A 13,901-nucleotide genomic window follows, 5' to 3' on the forward strand; every position below is an offset into this window, starting at 1 on the left:
TAAGGTGGAAAATAACATTGCAAGGCCTTATCATGAAAGGTGTGGGAAAATATCTAGTCTAAAATCCTATTGTCATGGGCACAACCACTATATATGACTTGAAAAGTTTTAAGATGAGTTACAAGGTCACTTGTACCATTACAAGTATCAAGGAGAGGCATATCAACTTGCCAAGGGGAAATAACATGAATAATGCCTAAGGAAGAAATAGTTTGACCAAGGCTAATGATAGTGAAATCATTAGAAGTAATGGTTGGGAATGGAACATTCGAAACACTAGGAAGAGTGTATGAATTAGTTGGAATAAAAGGTGCTATTGGGTAGAACTCTAGGAACCAGAGTACTAGGGGGATTATGATAAGCGTAAGGAATACTATGGTATGAAGGCTGGTAGTGTTATAAATAGGAAATACTACTTTAATACATGATAAAATAGAAAAATTCAAAAGAAAGAACTTCAAAGTTTATTTATATAGAAAGTATCATATATTTTTAAAATGATTTTTTTATGATGGTTAGATCTCTCTCTCTCTCTCTCTCTCACACACACACACACACACACACACACACACACACACACACAGATAACTTTTCACTTTTGAATGATCTTCTCTAGTCATGGAAGCTTGATCTATTCTCACTCGAGGCTATCTCCTTTGGTCCACTCGACTCAAAAGTAGACATTTGGCTACTCATTTGATTGTCGTAGTCCTTGCTAAACTCTAACACGTCAAAAAAATCACCTACATTGTTCTCCTTCTCATATCTCATGGCCACTTTGTTCTCAGCTACAACATCATTTACTGTTTGCCTACAATGCATCTAATCCCTAGTTTCACCAAATGAATGATGGATTTAACATTGCAATCATGTGGCTGCAACCTCTTGTTGACTATATTTGATATTTTGATAGGATCCTCTGCTAGGTAAGTATATGGTGTAACCTGCTTAGCCATAAACTAAATCATATACTAATAGAAAAATTAAGTCAAATTTGATTATTTAATACTTTAAGCCTAATAATCAAGTCTTAATGTATGATGTTTAAGCCATCCAAAAGTTTACTAAATAATAATAATAAAAAATAAATACCATACATGAATATCAAAAGCACTTCTTACCCATCTAACAAGATTAATTTCCTCTTTGGAAAGTTTTCCATCTATGGGTTTTCTACTGCATATAATTTCCAATAAGACTACTACAAAACTATACACATCACTTTTTTTCGTCAGCATCTGAGTGCTGAAATATCTATGAAACAAATAGAAATGAAACATCAAACTTATAGGAATCAAATTATCTTGTCATGCACACCCAAAGAAAAGAAAAAAGACTAAGTGAAAATATAGAATTACTCTGGATCCAAGTATCCCGCAGTTCCTTATTACAGTGGTTGTAACATGAGATTCCTCTCCATGGATAGTAAGTCTTGAAAGACCGAAATCAACCAGTTTACCATTTAGATTCACATCTAGAAGAATGTTTGCTGTTTTTATATCTCTGTGAATTATTTTTGGGGTGCAGCCCACGTGGAGGTATTCCAGCCCTTTGAAACATGTGTTGGATATAATTAGACTCAGGTCACCTATCCAAATCACTTTTAAAGGTAAAAGAAGAAAAAAAACCAATTCTATGGTAACTAAATAGATGATTTATTTCAATTGTAATTTCCAAGCAATGGAAAAGAGTTGAGAACTTCTTACCATAAGCAGCATCCAAAGCAATCCTACATCTAGTTTTTCCAATCTAGTCTTGCATTATCGCCTGCATTTGGACTTGAGGAAAACGTTACTCTTAGGAAAAACTAAACATAAGTCAATATTAATTATTTATAACTTTTAATCTAAAAATCAAATGAAAGAATTAATGTTAGCACTCCAAGAAACAAATAAAATAGAGCTTATTTACCATAGAGGTAGTCCTTGAGAACCTCCAGGCATGTACTCGTAGGCAAGCATGAGCTCCCTTGATTCATTGCAGTAACCAAATAAACACAACAGGTTCTTGGGATGAATTCTTGACAAAAGATCAATCTATTAATCAGGTAATTCATCACATCTGCATAAAAATATAAACGTGACCATCACATCTGTAGAATATTAAGTCATATTTGGCTTGCACTTAAATTATTGTGATTAGAGATTAAAGGGGTGCATCAACACTGCGAAGTAGATTTTCTTCTATAGATTTTACAGTAAAATGAATTGGAAGCAAATTTAAGGTACTTGGTACTCAACGAAGAGGTATGTAGAAGTTTTCGAGGAATTAGACCGCTGGAATTATTATTCTGTATAAAATTGAGAGTAAAACAAGAGAGGTTAAATATATACATTCTGAATTAACGTTCTAATTATTACTATGTCTTCTAAGAAGAGGAGGTAATTAAGCGAGTAGACAGTGTGACATACAATTCTTTTAGGTTAGGCAGCTGAGATAGCCAAGCTGGAACTTCCCCACTCAAGTTATTGTATTGTAAATGCCTGCACAATCACTTAAGGTTAGAGTTAGTATGTTTGCATATTCGACTAGTGATTATTTTGCATGTTTAAGATGATTAATATAAAAATTTTGAGGGGTTTATGCATGAGTAACTTACAGGCTCTCCAACTTGCCTAAGTCTGGTAAACCTCCACTGAGATGGTTATTGTTTAGTGATCTGATCACATATTCCCATAAAGTAAATAGACACTCAATGAAATATTTAAATAGAATATCTTGTGTCTTTTCCTATAGGCTAAGTTGTAGGACATTGCCATGTAATATGTAGAGATAAGCAATCATATGGGTAAGACAACATTTTAGTTGTTGCATTTTCATTAAAAAAAATTAGTCATTTAGAACTTGATATTATATTTTTAGTCAATGATAGGAAACTTATGCAATCATTTAGCTCAATAAAATTACTAATCAAATCATTTGACTAGCCAATTTTTTTTTTTAAAATGAAGGCTTAGTTTTTTTCATAAAGTTCTATTATTTTAGTATATTTATTAAAATGAAAAAAAACTATTTATATAGAATCTTATTGGTTACTAATGTATTCAAATATCCTAAACTTGATTGGAAAACAAGGCTTAAAATAGCTTTAAATTTAGCACAAGGTATTAAAATATATTTTATGTTAGCAACCACGTGACTATGAACCAAATTATTTTATTTTATTTGATACTTGTAATATTTCATATTCCAGGATTGGAATATCTACACAGGAATTGCACTCCTAAAATAATTCACAGGGATATAAAGACATCCAACATTCTTCTCGATGCCAATTCAAACGGCAAATTGGCAGATTTTGGTCTTTCACGAGCGGCAACTGATGATGTTTCCCATGTCATTACGGCTGTGAGAGGAACTGCTGGATATGTAGACCCCAAGTAATTCTGCATGACTTTCATTTTTCTTGAGATAGAATGAATTTTATTCATAATTATCTGTTATACTTGACAATCAGCCGCGTGTTTGACAGGTATTTTACCACCCATGTGTTGACAGAGAAAAGTGATGTGTACAGTTTTGGTTTAGTTCTGTTAGAGATCATATGCGGCAGGAGAGCTGTTGATATAACACTATCTGAACCTCAAATGGACCTCGTCAAATGGGTATGAAGTCAAAATATTTTTTATAAATTCATTCCTTAACTTACAGGATGTTCCTAGGAATGAGAGACTCGCATTTTCTTTCAACAGGTAAAGGGAGGAGCATTTTATCAATGTCACAGAATTTGTTGATAAAAGCTTGGGCAATAATTATAACAAAGAATCGATAACGAGTATCGCCAAACTAGCCATAAGATGTATTGATAGTGAGCCTTCCGAGAGGCCCTTAGCAAGTGATGTTGTGATGGAGATTAAAGATGCCATGAAATTTGAGATTTAAAATAACACGTTGGCCTTGAAATCTGCGAAGAACTAGAGACCAGTGATGTCTCCTTAAGACTCTAATGCTTTTACACACCTTAGATTTGTTAATTTCTATAATTCATTTACAGATTAACTTCTCAACGATTTATATAGAATAAAAATAATTTTTTATTTTTTCTTTTTTCCTTTTCTGAATTACCTATGTCAAGGTCATAATTTAAAATTACAAGCCATTTATACACCATATTAAAAAAGTTAGCTTTACAGATTGTTCTGTTGTGCAGATTTTACCAGGAGTACCGATTCACAATTTTAGTAATGCTTCTGTTGTTCAATGTTGCCTTTAGCAAGCCACACTTTCCACTTTACAATTAAAAGACAATACCCTCTATAAGGTATCATTATTTGTTCCCTTGTCAAACTTTCGGCTGTGGGATGTTTGCAATCAGAGCATACTGCAAAATTTGATCTAGAAGTTAGTAACAACCAAACCAGCTTTATATAGAAAAGAAAATTAAACTTCATTATTTTGACCTAATTGGAAGTAAACATAGAAGGTTTTTCAACTTTTATGGTTCCTTGGCAATCTATTGAACATCATAGCTAGCCTTTAATTAATTAAAATCTTAGGAAATTTATAATTTTCATTAGCAATTTATCTTAAATTGTCGAATTAGAGGCCTACATTAAAATTAAAAATTACTTGTAAACTTTTAGTCTGTCCCAAGAATTAACTAGTTACACATTCGACATCTATAATGTTATTATGGAATAAAACTAAACTTTTAGTCTGTCCCAAGAATTAACTAGTTACACGTTCAACATTTGTAATGTTATTATGGAATAAAACTATTCTAAATATGTAAATATAAATGAAATCTAATGAAATCTATAAAATTTCTTCTTTCATATTCAAATATCTATTAATCAAGAGGAAATCCTTACTAGTTTATAGTCAAATATCCATTTTTTTAGTTCACCTAATGTTATGAAGATTAAGATTGTCTAAAAGGTTCTAGATTGGAGAAAGATTTGAGAATCTTCTATAGAACATTCTAGATTGTGAGTTCTACACTCTTGTATGGAACATTCTAGATTGTGAGTAGAACACTCTAGAAGAACAACTTCTAGATCCTTGTATTACCCCTATAAATATGTACTTTGCACAAACATGCATGGTATAGCCATCTATAAGCTCTAATGATTTTAAGAAAGTTAGATTAATATATTCTTGTTTATGACTTATGTATCTCCATTTTTCTCTATTTTTGTTATATTGCAACAACTATTATTATGATATTCCATTTTATTTTTGGGTTGTTTTAACATGGTATCAAAGAAAAGGTTTAGCTAGATATATATTGCTTAAGTTACTTGTTTACATGGCTTCTATATTTCTAGAATAGTATTTATTTTTAAGAAAAATATGGCTAACATGGGGTCTACAAATGAGGCATTACCAATATTTGATGGAAGTGGTTTTGGTAGATTGGAAGATTGCATTCAAGAATGCTTTGAGAGAAAAGGCTTTATGGAGGATAGTAAATAGGAAGATTAAAGAACTCCAAAATGACAGAGAAAAAAGTTTTGCAAGATCATGTTAGACCAAGCAAGAGGCATTATTGGTAAAGTTATAAGCCCCAATCTCAATAAAAGGTTTTTTGGTGTTCATAATCCAACAGAGTTTGGAAGAATTTTGAAAGAGATTATAAAGATAGAGATATTGCTAGCACATTTAGCATAGACAAGGAATTGCTGAATTTAGATCCATCTTCTTTTGAAAAATGGCTGATTATTTTAGTGAAGTTATATTTTTAAATCCTCAATTGAAGAAAATAGGTGTTGAGTATGCAACAAAATATTTTCAGTTGATCGCAAAGGTTGAAACTAAACTCCCTTAGCCATACAAGGTGTTTATGAAATCAAGGAAATGTGTTATTAAACTAAATCCTAATGCTCCACAACAAACATTTGATCAATTTTGTATGTTTTTTTTAGATGAAGAAGATCAATTTATTAAAGAAGGAAATATTAAGAAAAATCATGCATATGTAGCTAAAAGTAAAGTCTTTAGAAATGATGGAAAGAAGAATTAGAGAGGATATAATAAATTTCAAATAATGAAGGTTCTAACCATTTTTCAAAAAATGATGAAGGACAATGGAATCAATACTACAAGCTTAAGAAATAAATGTTTAAGGATGGAAAGAAAGATAGGTACAACTTTGTAGCCATCTCCCATAAAAGGCAAGAGAAAACAAGTAAAGTGGTAATCACTACACCTGAAATTAAATGTAATGCTAAAGGAAAATACTTTTCTTTAGATTCTATTAAAGAAATAATTTTAGATCTAGAGGAAATTATTTCACATTATTAGAGATAGATCTCTTCTTATTGATTTTTACAAAGAAAAAAATTCAAATCAAGAAATTACTATTGAAAATAAAATGAAACTTCCCATTCTAGAAACATGAATTATTAATGTAACAAATGGGTCTTTAAAATTTTTTTTTTTGGTTGAAGGATAATTGGTGGGTCTTATTTCAGTATACAAAATAGTTCAATCTAGATATGATTTTTTTGTTACTAATGATCATGTTATTATTAGAGATAAAAAAGACCCAAGCAATATAATTGCTATTGGTAGAGTTGATTGTGAAGAGGGTCTATTTAAATTTATGGGATTTTTTGATAATGAATTCATGCACTCTCATGCTTATATTTCTCAAGATGATTCTATGCCAAAAATTTGGCATTCTAGACTCAAACATATAAATTATAGAAATTATAAGATATGGTTAGAGTATTAACAAAAATTTCACCATCTGAAGGAGTTTGTATAGGGTGTGTGCTAGATAAACATCACAAAGATCATTTTGACTCAGGTAAAGCATGGAGAGCTAATAATCTATAACAACTCATTCATAGTGATTTATATGAGCTAGGCTATACTTCACTTTTGAGTGTCAAGTATCTTCTCACTTTTATTGATGATTATAGTAAGAGAGTATGTGTTGATTTTATTGAAAGAAAAAATGAAATACTTGAATTTTTTCAAGCCTTAGCTAAGAATCAAAGTGGGAAAGGATTAAAAGTTTAAGAATAGATAATGGGGGTTGAATATTGTAATTATGCAATTGAGTCATTTTTTGAAGTTTTTGGCATTAAAGTACAAAGGAAAGTTCCTTATAGTCCTCAAGAAAATGAGGTGGATGAAAGAATGAATAAAACTCTTTTAGAATTGGCACATTGTGTGTTGCACTTTTAAAGTTTACAAAATAAATTGAAGGATTTGATTATTTCTTGTGCTGCATATATTGTGAATAGAATTCCCACCAAAGCCCTTATGAATATCACCCCTAAATAAGCTTGGAGTGGTAGAAAGCCCCACATTGGTTATTTTAAAGTAGTTGGGTGTATTTCTTGGGCACATATTTGTGATGAAAAGAGAAAAAAATTAGAATGAAAGAGTCAAGTATTTTTTTATAGGCTATAGTGAAGAACCAAAGGCTTATAGGCTATATGAATTGACAAAAAAAAAGGTATTTCTTAGTGGAGATGTAAATTTTGATGAGAATTCACAACTTAAAACCACCTCCTCTCATTTTACAATAATAAATATTCTCAAATTAAAGAAATAATTGAAGACTATATTTGTGAGGATGAAGCATGCATTGTTGATAATAATGAAAAAACTAAAATCTACTTTAGGCTATGTTTTTCTAGCTTGGGACAAGTCTGACTACATGGAACAAAAATAAAACAACAACTACATCACTATCTTCTTGTGAAGAAGAATATAGAGAAAAAAAGGAAGAAAGAAAAGAGGCAGCTTGAAATCAAAATGCTAGGAAGATTAAGATTGTCTAGAAGATTCTAGATGGGATAAAATTTCTAAAGCCTGCTATAGAACATTCCAAATTTAGAGTATTCTATGAAACATTCTAGAATTTGAGTAGAATATTCTAGGATGTAGAATATTCATGAAGAGAAACTTCTAGATCCTTGTATTACCTCTATAAATGTTTAATTTGCACAAGCATGCATTGCATAGCTTGAAGAAATCTAAAAGCTCTAATGGTTGTAAGAAAGTTAGGTTAATGTGTGTTCAATCTAAATTACTATGCATGCATAATCCTAATTAAGATAAATGTATAATTATAATTAATTTATTTACCAACACCTTAATTTGAGTGAAACTCATAGGAATGAACTTAAAATGATAATTCTCAATGACAATATAAGATGGGTCCTAAATACAATGCATGTAAAGTACCCATGTACATTATGAAAATGCAAAAGATATGCAACACAAGCTCTCATAAGAAAAATAAAGTGAGAAATCCTAATGATAAAAAATAAAACTCCCACAACAAGAATAGTAAATGCATAAGTGTAATATTAAAGACGTATGAGAAGGACAAAACCCCTTACGAGGAAAATGTGTTATGCATGAGAAAGAGTAAGAGAGACAAAGTTTTCCTATCTCATTGGAGAATGCACACTAATGATGCATTCTCCATGATGAATGTAGAAGCTTCTACACATTGTGTTTTCATCTCATTTGGGAACATGGTGTAAGAGAGATTTAAATTTACATGGATTGTTATCTCATTCCACTTTACGTGTGAGATTCATGTTTAGTTCTCTTATCACATTTATCCTCACATTGTTGTAGATACTTTATTGTGAAATGATACTTGATCCCCCTTTGATGGACATGTGATTCCACCTATGATTTTTAATGCATGACCCCTTTTATATCTCCTAGTTATCATGGGTTTCTTATATATTCAAGAACTTGTACACTTTATTCATTTAGCATTGATGTATTATTCATAATTGTTGAATCCACTAAATTAATTGACCAAATTAATTTATCAATCTTTTTCTACTCTTTGAGTTTCTAGATCAATCAATTAATGAATTATATTCATATATTTATCAATCAATAAATTGAATAAATACTAAATTAAACCTTATATTCTTTAATTAGAAATTAAATAATAATTTTATCTCATTTTGTTAGCTAAATAGTTAAGAATAATTATCTTGATATATTGCTATCACAATTTGAAATTGTAGTTATTGAGTCAAAATCATTGAACCGTGTTTAAGGAGTAGTGGTTCATAAGAACCTACATTTCATGATAATTTATCGAATTTTAACACTCATTGTATCAAGGTGATACTCTATGAATTGAAAAATTAGGCAGTGACCCATCTAAATACAATTCTAATTCAAGTATGTTTAGTAACAAAGTTTACTCCAATGTTATGACTTCTTGCAACCCCATTTACACAACCGTAAAAAAGTATTGTTTCTTTACAAAAAATTCATTGGGAATGAGAAGAATAGGAAGGAGTGGAGAGGGAAGGGGAGAAAAAAGAAACAAAAATAGAAGAAGCAAAAGAGTAGTAGGAAATATAATTATTTTCCACATATGGAAAATCAAAGATGTAATTAATTTAGTGTATTCCTCACCACACAAGGAAAATATGACTACAATTATTTTCATGTTAGCACCAAAATTTCATGACTAAATATATTTTTAACTATTACTGTAACCATTACACCTTGTTAGGTTGCAAGTGCTAGTTTTTTAATGGGATATAAGAGGCTTAAAAATTAAATATATGAATTACAGGTATGTTTTAAAAAATAGAGGAAGAGGCTAATGATTTAATTAAATAAACAATGATATATATTCAAAAGTAGAAGATATTGTGTAGGGGAAAAAAACATTTTAAAAAAAAGGTTTCTTTAAAAATTTAGTTGTCTATAGTAAGAAATTTAATTGAGTCAAGGGTACACTTTGACAATGTAATATAATTACAGATGGTTCTTAATAGTTGTGGAGCACACATTCAACTCCAACAAATTATAAGCATTTATTAATTCAAATATAACACAAATTCTATTGCACACAAAATATTACTCTTAGAATTAATGTTTTGACATTTGGTAGGTCAATATTCAAATAAAACAATTCATCCAAATTTTGTGAAAATATTTTCTACTAGACTCAAATAGGCATTGTTATGTGTGATTTATTTTCATATTCTTACATTAGAAATATTAGTGAAATCTATAAATACATTCATTTGTGTGTCTTACTAATGAAATATTTTCTAAACACTTCAATTATTGTATTAAAATGAACAAAATACTTGTGCGCTTCATATATAATGTTTGTATAATGAGATTTATTATCTTCAATTATCTAAAATATCATATAATCATTCTTCTCTACAAATAAATGTTTTACATGTGTCCACAAACTATCTTCATATGAGTTTAAATATTATTAATATAAAAATAAATAGATAATAATTTTTTTTATTTTTTAAATGACTAATATAAAGTATAAATAAATAATAAATATACAACAAACCTTCTCAAAGCACAAATTATTCTAGTTACAAAGTAGAATACACACGCTAAGATTATTGAACAATCATTCCTTTGGCTTCATAGAGGCCCTTGGGTTCAAATTGTGAAAAAAAATCAACTATTGTAGTCACTGATTATTAATCTCCTATCATAAACAATTATTAAACTGCTGAAAATAAATTCCCAGCTAATATTGAAAAATAACACAACTGCAACTTCACTTATAAAATACGGAAAGAAATGCGCAACATAATGAACACAATATTTTTGGACAAATTGTCCCTAGAAAAACCCCTAAGGGAAAACCAGTTCTACAGATGAGGAATTATATTAAACTTCAGCAAATCAAGAGATACAAAAATTTCTTGCCTCTCACTGGCAGAACTCTGACAACCTCCTAATTTATCCCGCTGATAATCCCCACTGCTATTCTCGTGCTAACAGTGCACCCTTGCTAACACTGCAAGACTATTTGCTAACACTACAAACTGCTTCTCCAAAGCTTGTCCTCCAAATGACCCAATGACCCCTTTTTATACTACTCCTATTGGTAAACCAACGAACGAGATTAAATCAAACCAACGGCTGAGATTAAGACAACTCAACAGCCAATAATAGAATTGGTTGCAAGGTGTCCAAAAGGAAATCACTAAAATTTGTAAATAATAACCATTTACTAATTCTTGGAAAGTGGACAAACAGCTGTCCAAACTATCCATAAATACTACTGCTATTCATAGATAAGGACGAACAGCTGTCCAAGCTACCCATAAATACTACTTCTATTTTTGGGTCAGAAATAACAGTTGTCCGACTAACAAGAATTAAAACTCCCTCTTAGCGAGGAAGCTATTCTACATGACACCCATCTTATCTCTGAAGAAGATAAATTTGACCTTTCCCAAAGCCTTCGTTAGAATGTCTGCTACCTGCTCATCTGTAGGTATGTATTATACTCGAACAATACCTCGTTGTACACAATCTCTGATCAAGTGATATCTGATATCTATATGTTTAGACCTATCATGAAACACTGGATTCTCAGACAACTTGATGCAACTCTGATTGTCACAATGTATCACAGTAGTCTCAACCTTCTAACCAAATAAGGCTACTAACAACTTTCGAAGCCATATAGCTTCGCATGTTGCCATGCTAGCTGCTATGTATTTTGCTTCTACTGAACTTAGAGCCACAGATTTCTGCTTCTTGCTGAACCAAGATACAACTCCTAATCCCAAGCTGAAACAACACCCTAAAGTGCTTCTTTTGTCTATTTTACTTCCTACCCAATATGTGTCAGTATAGCCTATCAACCTGATACCTTCACCTCGAACGTATCTGATCCCATACTCGACTATACCATGCAAGTAACGTAGCACATGCTTAGACGCTATCCAATGCATTCTCTTTGGTTCAACCATGAACTAACTAAGAGAGTTTACTGCAAATGCTATATCTAGTCTAGAGTTGACCAAATACATAAGCGAACCAATCAAATGTCTATATAAAGTGGGATCTACATCCTTCTCCTTAGATACATCGTCATGCTCTGTGCTCACCTCTGGAACACCTGTCACCGTCTCACAAAGCAATCTAAGTGCTCCATGATGAATATGGCCCATCCTCTTATTCCATAGCTCTCTAAGATCTCTAGGATTACTGTTGCTCATGAGTGCCTTAGGAGTATCAAACTGCAATCTATAAAGGCGACCACTCGTAACTCCAATAGTTATGGGTGATTTCCAATCCTTGTGCTTAATCAACACATTTGTCCCTCTAAAGAGTACATTATACCCCCTATCCTGAAGAAAAAATACAGAAATCAAATTCATACCTAAGCCTGGCACATATAACACATCATGAAGTGGAATTATCTTTCCATTCTCCCTCTGAAATTGAACAGTCCCTTTCCCAACAGGGTTGAGTTTGGACAAGTTTCCCATAGAAATTTGGATGTTGGTGTCGTCCTCCTTGTAACTGGAGAAGTACTCTCTAACTCCTGTCATATGAAATGACGCCCCACTATCTATATACCAAAAACACTATGAGGTTGAGCTAACCATACAAGCTATGAGTGCAAACTCATCTTCCATTCTACTGGAGAGTTCTTCTGCACTTGTTGAAGCTGCCACCTGCTTCTTACCCTTCTTCCTCTCTGGGAAATCACTAACATAGTGGCCAAACTCGTGACATCCAAAGCACTTGACCTTAGAAAGGTCCTTCTTTTCACGTTGTGAATTTGATCCTTTTCTAGATCCCTTCTTTGCTTTCCATTTACCCGCTAGGGCAACGTTCTCTTGTTCCACCTCATTTTTCTGACTCTTGTTGGCCCCATTGACAAGACTTAGTCTAAACTCCTCCTGAGTGAAATTAGTCCATAGTTGATCCCAACTCGGTAAAGTATCTCGTCCACTAACAACTTGAACAAAGATACTCCATTGTTTAGTAAACCCATTTAGGGCTATCTCCAACAGCTGCTAACTCATCCTTGACAAGTCTGAGCCTGGTGAGGTAACTTGTGACGTCTTCTCCCTGATTCATCTGGGTATTCTTTAGCTTCTCTCTGAGAATCAACTTCCTGTTGGTGGTAGCATTCTGGTATAGATTGAGAATGGCGTCCCACATCTTCTTCGCTGTATCTAGCTTCGAGATATGTGGAACAATATGATCCTTGACACCATCAAGGATAATCCTCCTCACTTTGGCATCGTCCTTCCTATATGTTGCAAGCTGCGTTGCATCTGTTGGTATAGGTACAACACTGGTAGCATAATCCTTGATACGATTCTCTTCCAAAAATAAAGAAATTATGGCTTTCCAGACACCAAAATTTGAAGCACCATCTAATCTATCCTGATCTTTCAAACCAGTTGAAGCCATCTCAAGGGTTTAAAGCAATAATAAATCTAAAGAGATCAAAATTTCTTTCCTAGGGAAAAACTCTTCTACCCTTAACAATGCTCTGATACCATGTGAAAAAAATCAACTATTGCAGTCACTGATTATTAGTCTCCTATCATAAATGATTATTAAAATGCTGAAAATAAATTCCCAACTAATATCAAAAAATAACACAACTACAACTTCACTTATAAAATACGGAAAGAAATGCACAACACAATGAACACAATATTTTCGGACAAATTGTCCCTAGAAAAACCCCTAAGGGAAAACCAGTTCTATAGATGAGGAATTATATTAAACTTCAGCAAATCAAGAGATACAAAAATTCCTTGCCTCTCACTGGCAGAACTTCGACAACCTCCTAATTTATCCCGCTGATATTCCCCACTGCTATTCCCGTGCTAACACTGCGCCCTTGCTAACACTGCAAGACTGTTTGCTAACACTGCAAACTGCTTCTCCAAAGCTTGTCCTCCAAATGACCCAATGACCCCTTTTTATACTACTCTTGTTGGTAAACCAACGACTGAGATTAAATCAAACCAAGGGCTGAGATTAAGACAACTCGACAGCCAATAATAGAATTGGTTGCAAGGTGTCCAAAAGGAAATCACTAAAATTAGTAAATAATAACCATTTACTAATTCTTGGCAAGTGGACAAACAGCTGTCCAAACTATCCATAAATACTACTGCTATTCATAGATAAGGACGAACAACTGTCCAAGCTACCCA

General features: G+C 32.2%; 1 pseudogene; it reads right to left on the reverse strand.

The window, feature by feature from the left end:
- Nucleotides 1-612: 612 nt before the first annotated feature.
- LOC149577239 (putative LRR receptor-like serine/threonine-protein kinase At1g67720) overlaps nt 613-13,901 on the reverse strand; it is a 155,782-nt pseudogene continuing 142,493 nt past the window's right edge.

The sequence above is a fragment of the Cupressus sempervirens genome, chromosome 1, assembly GCF_028749045.1.
Source record: "Cupressus sempervirens isolate cs-2001-9-10 chromosome 1, ASM2874904v1, whole genome shotgun sequence".
In the NCBI taxonomy this organism is placed as follows: Eukaryota; Viridiplantae; Streptophyta; class Pinopsida; order Cupressales; family Cupressaceae; genus Cupressus; species Cupressus sempervirens.